This window comes from Equus quagga, chromosome 12, assembly GCF_021613505.1.
Source record: "Equus quagga isolate Etosha38 chromosome 12, UCLA_HA_Equagga_1.0, whole genome shotgun sequence".
Classification (NCBI taxonomy): Eukaryota; Metazoa; Chordata; class Mammalia; order Perissodactyla; family Equidae; genus Equus; species Equus quagga.
In genome coordinates this window covers 84,955,582-84,964,571 of record NC_060278.1, presented here as the reverse complement: position 1 = coordinate 84,964,571, position 8,990 = coordinate 84,955,582, and positions in this window count along the sequence as shown.

The window sequence follows — 8,990 nt, the reverse complement described above, 5'->3', positions numbered from 1 at the left end:
GGCTCCCCTACATCCTGCCAGCCACCTCCCAGCAGCAGGAAGTGAGATCCCCGTCAGCCTGCCCGGCCAACAGGAAGAGGCCAGGATGTGGGCCCCAGTCCCCGACTCTGCTCCGGACATCATAACTCCCACTTAACCCCTTGAGCAAGTCCCAAATTCCCACCCTCAGAGTGGCGGCAGGAGATGAAAGGTGGTCTCTTGCTCTTGCAAGTCTCTTCCTCTCTCTGAGCCTCAGTCTCCCTATCTGTAAAATGGGGAATTCTATTATGCCTGGACTTCCTCCAAACATTGCTGAACTGCTGAGAATCTGAAATAGGACAAGAAGCATTCCAAATGCCACTGAAAGAGCAAACTATCTCTGTATTCTCTGCAGTGCCCACCCGGGGCCATGAGCAGATCAAGTGCCTAGTAAATGTCAGTGGAAGTGGGTGGAAACAGGTGGACCCAGGTTCAAATATGCATGACCTTGAATGAGGTAGTTCATCTCTCGCAGCCTCAGAGTCTCATGTCAAAAGAAGGATAATGATGGTGCTTGTCTCAGGAGGCTGCTGCAGGGAATAAATGGGAACAGAAGCATACAATGGTAATATCTATTATTAAAATTAGCTCGTGAATTAAAAAAGAGATGAGTAAAATAAAGTCCCTGCTCTCAAAGACTTAACAGTTGCGGGAAATAAAATTCATCTCTTTTGAACCACCTCCAGCTGACTGGCAGGGGCTGCCTGAGTGCTGTGTAGAGGATTATAAAAACCAGATCTACTCCAAGCATGAAAAAGGGATTGATTATCAATGCCTGCCATGGGACCAGAGGGGGCAATGTGGCAGCAGGTGTACAGTGCATATGCTGACCGTGATCTACTCAGAGAGAAAGACGTAGAAGCAGAGAACTTTGATACAAGGCAAGCGACCTGTTGCGGAAGGCACAATCAGGAGCCATTCACCAAGCCCGTGGCAGTCAAGCCAAGCCTTGAAGGGCATATGGAAGGAAGGTCACTCCAGGCAGAGGGAACAGCTTGAGCAAACACACACGGTGTGTGAGTTGCGATGTTTTTGGCTGCGAAGAATAGACTATCTGATCAAAGTTGGCTTAGACAACAAGGAAAATTTATTCTCTCTCAAGGTAAGCAGTCTAATGGTGATTTCAGGGCTGGTTAATCGAGCAGCTCAAAAATGGAATCAAGTTGCGTACATTTTCTGCTTTAATGCTGCAATAGGCTGAACTGTGTCTCCCAAAATTTGTATGTTGAAGCCCTAACACCCAGTACCTCAGACTGAGACTGTTTTTGGAGATAAGGCCTTTAAAGAGGTGATTAAGTTAAAATGAGGCTGTAGAGTGGGCTGTAATCTAGTCTGGTGTCCTTCTAAGAAGAAGAAATTTTGGGGCCGGCCCGGTGGCACAGCAGTTAAGTGCACACGTTCCGCTTTGGCAGCCTGGGGTTCTCCAGTTCGGATCCCAGTTTGGACACGGCACCACTTGGCAAAAGCCATGCTGTGGTAGGTGTCCCACAAAGAAAGTAGAGGAAGATGGGCATGGATATTAGCTCAGGGCCAGTCTTCCTGAGCAAAAAAGAGGAGGACTGGCAGCAGATGTTAGCTCAGAGCTAATCTTCCTCAAAAAAAAAAAAAGAAGAAGAAGAAATTGGACACCCAGAGAGGCAACAGGGGTGCGCACGCACAGAGGAAAGACCCCATGAGGACGCAGCGAGAAGGTGGCCATCTGCATGCCAAGGAGAGAGGCCCCAGAAGAAACCAATCCAGCTGACACCTTGATCTTGGATTTCTAGCCTCCAGAATTGTGAGAAAATAAATTTCCGTTAAGTCAGCCAGTCTGTGGTATTCTGTTACAGCAGCCCTAGCAAACCAGCCCAGCTGGTGAGAGGGCGGCCGTGGCTTTAGGAGTAATGCATACATGACGCCATCCATCATCATCCTGCTTTTGATGCCAGCAACCCTGGATGAGGCCAAGGGTTTCCCATCTCCTGCGTCTTTTTATTGTGAAGGAAAATCTTTCCCAGAGATTCTTCAAAAGACTTCCCTTAGGAATCTAGGAGCCAGATGTATTAGGCAGGATGTATTTTGGCTGTAACAAAGGCCCAAATAACAGTGGCTTAAACATGATAGTAGTTTCTCTCTTCCATTACATAAGCAATCCAGGGCAGGTACGGCAGCTCCATGTGTCCCGGACCCAGGGGCTTCCTGGCTTGTCGCTCCACCATACCAAGGTTTTGCTCTCAACTTCAAGATAGCTCTCCACACAGCTGCAGTCCAGTCAGTAGGAAGGGTAAACCCAGCCAAGGGTGAGCACAACTCCTCCCCTTAAAGGGAGGGATGATCTGCAAGTAGCACAAAGTTCTACTGCTCATATTCCAATTGACAAGAACTTGTTTCCATGGCAACGCCTAAATTGCAAAGGAGGCTGGGAAATGTAGTCTTCTATTCTGGGTGGCCATGTGCCCAGGTAAAAATCACCTTGTAGAAAAAAGGGAGCATGGATACTGGAGACACATGGCAGTCTCTGCCTTACAGATTTGGGTCACATGCCCCTGTCTCCACCAATCCTCAGTCAGGGGAATGATCTTGGACCAATGGTTCCCAAGCTTGGGTGGATATCCGAATCACCTGGGAGGCTTATGAAAACTTGCTGCTTCTGAACTGGCTGATTGGGTAGATCTGGGGGGTGGAACCTGAGAATCAGCATTTCTACCAAGTTCCCTGGTGCTACTGGTCTGGGGATCACATTTTGAGAGCCACTGTCTTAGGCCAATTGTGACTTGCGTCCTGGGGCCAGGTGGGGCGCTACATTCCCTGAGCGCTTGGGCTGGTGGCCCCTAGGGATTGGGGTTCCACCTGCACGAAAGAATAGTGAGAAAGGCCCATGGGTGGCAGCCAGGGGAGGCTCACAGACACAGGGAGATGGGTGGTTTGGAGAGGCTACGAGGGCCGGGCGGGGTAATGTTGGAGAGGAGGCTCAAGAGGTACTTTGGGCCCAGGTTGTGAAAAGGCAGCATCAGGCAAAGGGTTTGCCCTTTATCCTGAAGGCCCTGGGGAGCCATGGGAAGTTCCAAAGCAAGGAAATGTCATGATCAGGTTTGTGGGAAGAGGCATTCAAGCAGTAGTCCTCAAAGTGAGGTCCTCAGACCCCTTGTGCCAGAATCCCCTGGAGAACCTTTAAAATGCAGATTCCCAGGCATGCTCTGTACACTGGTTATGGAGATGGAAATCTGCATTTAAAACAAGCCCCCCTGAGGGCCGGCCTGGTGGCGCAGCAGTTACGTTCGCATGTTACGCTTCGATGGCCCGGAGTCTGCGGGTTCGGATCCTGGGTGTGGACATGGCACAGCATGGTTTGGCACAGCTTGGCAAGCCATGCTATGGTAGGTGTCCCACATATAAAGTAGAGGAAGATGGGCACAGATGTTAACTCAGCAAAAAGAGGAGGCTTGGCGGCAGATGTTAGCTCAGGGCTGATCTTCCTTAAAAAAAACCAAACAACAACAACAAGCCCCCTGGCCCCCAGGTGATTCAGAGGCACCTAGAAGTTTGAGAACCACTGGATTAGAGGGTGGAGACCCTGGAGGCAGGGAGACCTGTCAGGGGCAATGCTTGTTTTATATCTTTCTTGTTCAGCGTTCCTAGAACAGTGTCTGGCACATAGTAGGCACTCAATAAATATTTGTTTTAATGAAATTAGGAACTTCAGTCTGGTTCCTGATTTTTGTCATGGACTCATTCTGTGACCTCTGGCAAGTCTACCCCCACCCCCAACTCTCTTTTTTCCTTATCTGTAAAGTGAAGAGTTTGGAGATAATCCCTAAAAACCTTTGGCCCTGAGATTTTGGTTGATTGATGGAGGCTCTGTCCAATCAACAGGGAACTTTGTGTAATGGCCTGTCCTCTCCCAACCAAATACCTCTGTCTCTTAAAGGAACCACAGGGATTATGGCAGAGGGTATCCTTCCTCCCCGCTCCCTCCTTCCTCATCTTCCTGTGGCCCAGAACAGCCAAAACAATGGGACACAAACAGCACGTACTGAAATGACTTTTAATATCTCATGTCGCAGCAAAATTAAAAATATACAAAAAGTTTGTGGTGTACAAAAGAGTCTCAGTACAGAAGCCCCAGCTTGGAGCCCCCTCCCCCTCCTGGGGGAAGCGCAGAGGGGTGAGCGGGGGTGGGACTGAGGATGGCACAGATGTAGTCAATACCAGGAGGTGGGCCAGGAACAGGGGCAGAAGTGGGCAAGGGTGGGGGCCAATTAGGGACGGAAGAATCCCCCGGATTTGTGCTGAGGGAGGGAAATCAGCCCCTCAGGCATGGCTAGTGGTTCCTGGAGTGGGAGAACAAGTGGAAGAGGGGCATCAGGGCTGGGGGTGTTCTGGTGGGACCCCAAAGGACCTGGGCTCTGGCCCCACCCAGCCACCAACTCCTTTTGTGACCTTGAGCAGGCTGCCTCGCTGGGCCTTCCCCTTCAGTGAAACAGACGCTGGATGATTAAACCATTGACTCGCACCTGGGTGGAGGCAGGAATGGGGGCCCACTGAGTGCTCTTGAGAACTGTGTATTGAACATTCCAATAGAATACAGAGACTGCCCCTCCCTCAAGCCCTAGAAGCCAACATGCGGCCTCGAAATTTATCTGCAATCAGAAGATTCCCATTCAATGTGGGAAAATTAATTATTCTTCAAGAAGTGAGGCCTGTTTGGGAGAAAAATCTCCCAAACTATAGGATCCTCAGGGGTGAACATAGTAAGAGGGAGCTCTGGGAATCCTTCCCCTCCCTTCCAGCTGTTTTATGACTGGTTTGGAAAACCAAGGGGGTTTTAGGGGCTGTGTTTACATGAGGCCTTCCCAGGTTTGGGTGTGTTAGCCCAGTGAAGACAGGCCCGGTTTGGATTCTGGGATTTGGGCGAAAGAAAGATGGAGGAATAGCCTTTTCCCACTTGGTGCCTGTCTCACCTCCTTTGGTCTCAGGCTAACCCTCCACTGGGATTATTGCAGGTTCCCCAGGGCCCCCACCCCTCAGCCTGGCCTGGGGGTGCCCTTACAATGATTGTGCATAGAATAAAGGCCAGGGTTGCTGGGGAGGGGGCAGCCCCCTCCTTGCCGTGAGAAGGGAAGGGTGGATGAGGCCAGGCATGAGAGGATCACCCTCTACCCCCTGGGAGTTTTCTGCCTCTAGGAACCATGCCAGCCCTGGACCCGGCCTTCTTTCTCACTTCCACAATTTCCTGCTCTTCCTCCCCTCACCTGCAGAAATGAAGAACCCAGGAATGTGCTAGCCCCTCCCCAACCAGAGTGGCACAATACAGTCCCTTGTCCCCCCAGCCCCAGGGTCTCAGAAGCCTCTGGTTGGGAAGAGGGAACATAGGCCCCATCCCCACGGCTGCCCATGTGGCTTGGCACTCAGTCCCTTTCACTGAGACATCACAAAGCACGTTAGTACAGAAATTGACAGCTCCTCCCCGCCCCCACCCCAATCTGGTCTCCAGCTTTATCTGGGAGGGAGACAGCAGCCGAAGAGTGGCAGCGGCCAGCACAGGATGGGGGCAGCTGGGTCCTGGCTTTCAGTCCTCGTCCTGTACCTGGATTCTCCTCCCACCCAATGCGCTTTCCTCTTAACCAGGGTCCCCCAAACTGGAGAAGACCTCAGCCCCTAAACTGCCTGCCTCAGGCACTGCGGGGCTGTAGCCCTTATCAGATGATGATTTCCAAACCAGGGACCCTGTGGACGCCCAGACCTCCCTCCCCTTTTAGCTGAGAGAGCAGTGGGCCTGTTCTCAGGTGGCCAGGTAGACAGGGTTTAGAATTGGACTAGAAAAGTCTCAGAGGGAGCCAGAGCCCCTGTCCTTGACTTCCTCAGAGGGGTTTCTGGACTCTGCAGTAGAACCTTTTTAATATTCTGAACCAGAGGTTTCAAACTGGTGGCCCATGGGCCAAATATGAGTATTCAGTTTGGCCAGCACAGGGTTTTTCAAAAATTTGAATTTTAGGGCCTATGGGCGGGTCGTGTACTCCCCTGTTTGCCACAGTCCCCACCACTCCCTATTGTCTAGCACCTCCACTTCTTTCACTTTTATTACCTGAAGGTATTTGAATTTGCAACCCATGCACCCCTGCCCCAGAAAATCTTCCCCACCCTGCCTGAGGTTTCTGTGAATGCCAAGCCGAGCTGAGCTCCAAGGGAAGGCCCTGTGGAACTTCAGCACTTAGGAGGGCACTGGGGGCTGCCAGGCAAGATCTTCCCTGGATACTCCCAGCTTCCTTGGCCCTTACCTCAAGATCTGGACATTCCTCAGGCCTCACCTCCCTGCCTTCTGCTTTCCCTGACTCTCATGGGTGACACAACTCTGTGGGACACAGATGTAGCAGGGAGCTGGCTGGGGGTAAGGCAGGTTTAGGGGAGACAGAAGGATGAGGCAGATGAGAGGAGGGGACCAAGAAAGTCTTCCTTGTCAGGGAGCCCCCTGCTGGGGAGGGGTGGAGAGCTGTGCTGTCCAACCAGGGTGACAGTTACAAGGCACGTGGTAATCAGTGCATGGAAGAGCGATGAGAGGGGTGTGGTGCCTGGAGAGGGTTGGGGAGCACAGTCAGCAGCCTTGGGGATCAGTCAAGAAAACTGGGAGACAGAAGTCTGTCCTGGGAATGGGGACAAGTTCTCCTAGGAGTAGAGATACTGAAGGAAGGGCAGAGCCTGACATATTTGGTCCTGTTTTCTTCTATTCTTGGCAAAATTAAGACAGACCCAACTACCTCTCATTCCCAGGAAAAGCCTAACTCTACCACTGACTTCCTGTGTGATGTTGAGCAAGTCTCTGGCCCTCTCTGGGCCTTCATTTCTCCTCTATAGTAGATGTAGAGGGCAGGTTTCTTAGGGGGCCCCAAGGGCCCCTCTGGGCTGTGGTTCTGGAATCTTCTCTCACTGCAGGGACCCTGTAGGGATCCTGGGGAGGACTGAGCAGCCAGGCTGGGGCAGGGGACAGGGAGTGAATGGGGAGCAGGAGGCAGGAACCCAGGGGGTCCAATCCTAGCAGGGAGGAGAGAATGGCTGAGGTAGATTGTGTCACAGAAAGGAAAACCAAACAACAGCTCGAATGGATGGCGCCCCTTCCTCACACTGACTTCTCTATTCCAGTGAAATGAGGGGACTGGCAGGGACCGGATGAAGTGGAGGACAGGCCAGTGGAGAGGGGGACCTCAGGCCTGGGAGGGATGGGGTCCTGAGCTCCTGGGTGTATGTGGGGGGTCCTTATGGGGCTGAGCTCTTTCCTGAGGGTGAGGCAGGAGAAGGTGCCTGCAGCCCTCTCCTCCGGCCCTTTAGCCACAGAGCCCTCTGACTGTTGCCGTTTCCCGTGCTCAGATGTCCTTGCAGGCAGAGGCCCTGAGGGAAGGTTTTGTAGGATGAGAATGTGGTGGGTGGGGATGGAATAAGGTCCAAAAATGTGGCCCTGGCTTCCCCAAGAGCCTGAAGCCACGCCTCAGCCTGCCAGCTCTGCCTCCTCGTTCCTATTCCCTGGTTCCCTGGGCATCTCCTGGAGCTGTAAGGACTCCCAGCTCCTGGGGAGGAGATTTTTAACTGTTCCTTCTAGGATGCTGGAGAATGGGGCAGCCGGATGGGCCATTCTAGGACACTGGGGAGTAAAACAACTTGCCAAGGGTGACCCTCATGTCATCCCTGAGCCTCAGTTTCCTCTTCTGAAAGATGGGTTGATAACACCTCTCTTGTAGGGATGTTTCAAGCAGGGGGGCGTTTAAGAGAAACCACATGGGGTGAAAACTCCTGGCACAGTCCGCCCTGGAGAAATGATCAGCAGGATCTGGGACCACATCCTCAATGCTCCCACCTTTGACGTGTGGGTCACTGGCCATGGAATCCAGTCTCTGAAGACAGATTTGGGCAGAGGACAAGGAGGACACTTGAAGCCACCAGAGGGGGTCTGGGTCAGCCTTGGGCTTCCCCCACCACCCAGCACCTTCAGGCCTGGTTCCTGAGGCTTCTTAGAGATCAGAGAAGTAGGAGAAAGAAGGAAAAGCATTCTTTGCGCATTGGTGAGAGGATGCACACACCATCTCGGCCTGTGTGGGGGTCTGTGCAGTTGCCTGTGTGCCAGGGGGTGAGGTGACTTGCGTCACGGGTGTGATGTGTGCTTGTGTATATGTGTGAATGGGGGCAGTCCTGCCCTCTCTGCCTTTGGGGTCAACTTGCACCCTGAGCATGGCCCCATCCCTGCATCCTCAGCAAATTCACTGTCACCCATCACTATCTGATGGGACAGCCAGGAGTCTGGGACCTCATGAGACTAGTCACTACTCTGGGCCTCAGTTTCCCATCTATAACCCAAGGGAGGCTGAATCAGAAAGGGCTAAGTGCCCCTCCAATTTGCATAGTCTAGGACTCTCATGGTCCACCTCATGCCCACCCCAGGTCTACATCTGTCCTTAACATCACCAGCTGTGCCCTTGCAGTGAACGCACCTAGGTTGGCCTGGGGGTGTGGGGACATGGCGGGGGGAACGTGCGGGGGGACAGGTTCCAAGCTCTGCTTAGAGGCTCTGTCGCCTCACCCTACAGAACCCCTACTCCCATACTCCCCCACCCTATTCAGGACTGGTTGTCCCAAGTGGAGAGGGGGCCCCTGGGTGGGTGGTCTCATGGGCACCCGAGGACGTTCAGGCCCTGGGAATGGAGGGTTGTCAGGTGTGAGGGAAAACAAATCAGTTTTCCATCTGCCGCCCCAGGAAGCTGCATCTGCAGGGCGGTTGAGAGCCGAGATTCATGTCACATCCCCAGAGCTAATTTTTTCCAGCTGGAAACCACTTGGCAATTGAAATGGCTCAGGCATTCTGAGGATGATTTCCTTTTGGGAAGGTGGCTGTGGAGCAAGGTGGACAGGGGCACAGAACTCCTATAAACCCCAGAAGTCTAGAACTGGGATACCCATTCCTAGAATATTCCACTCTTGTGTGGTTCTAGAGCCCCCTCCCCCACCAT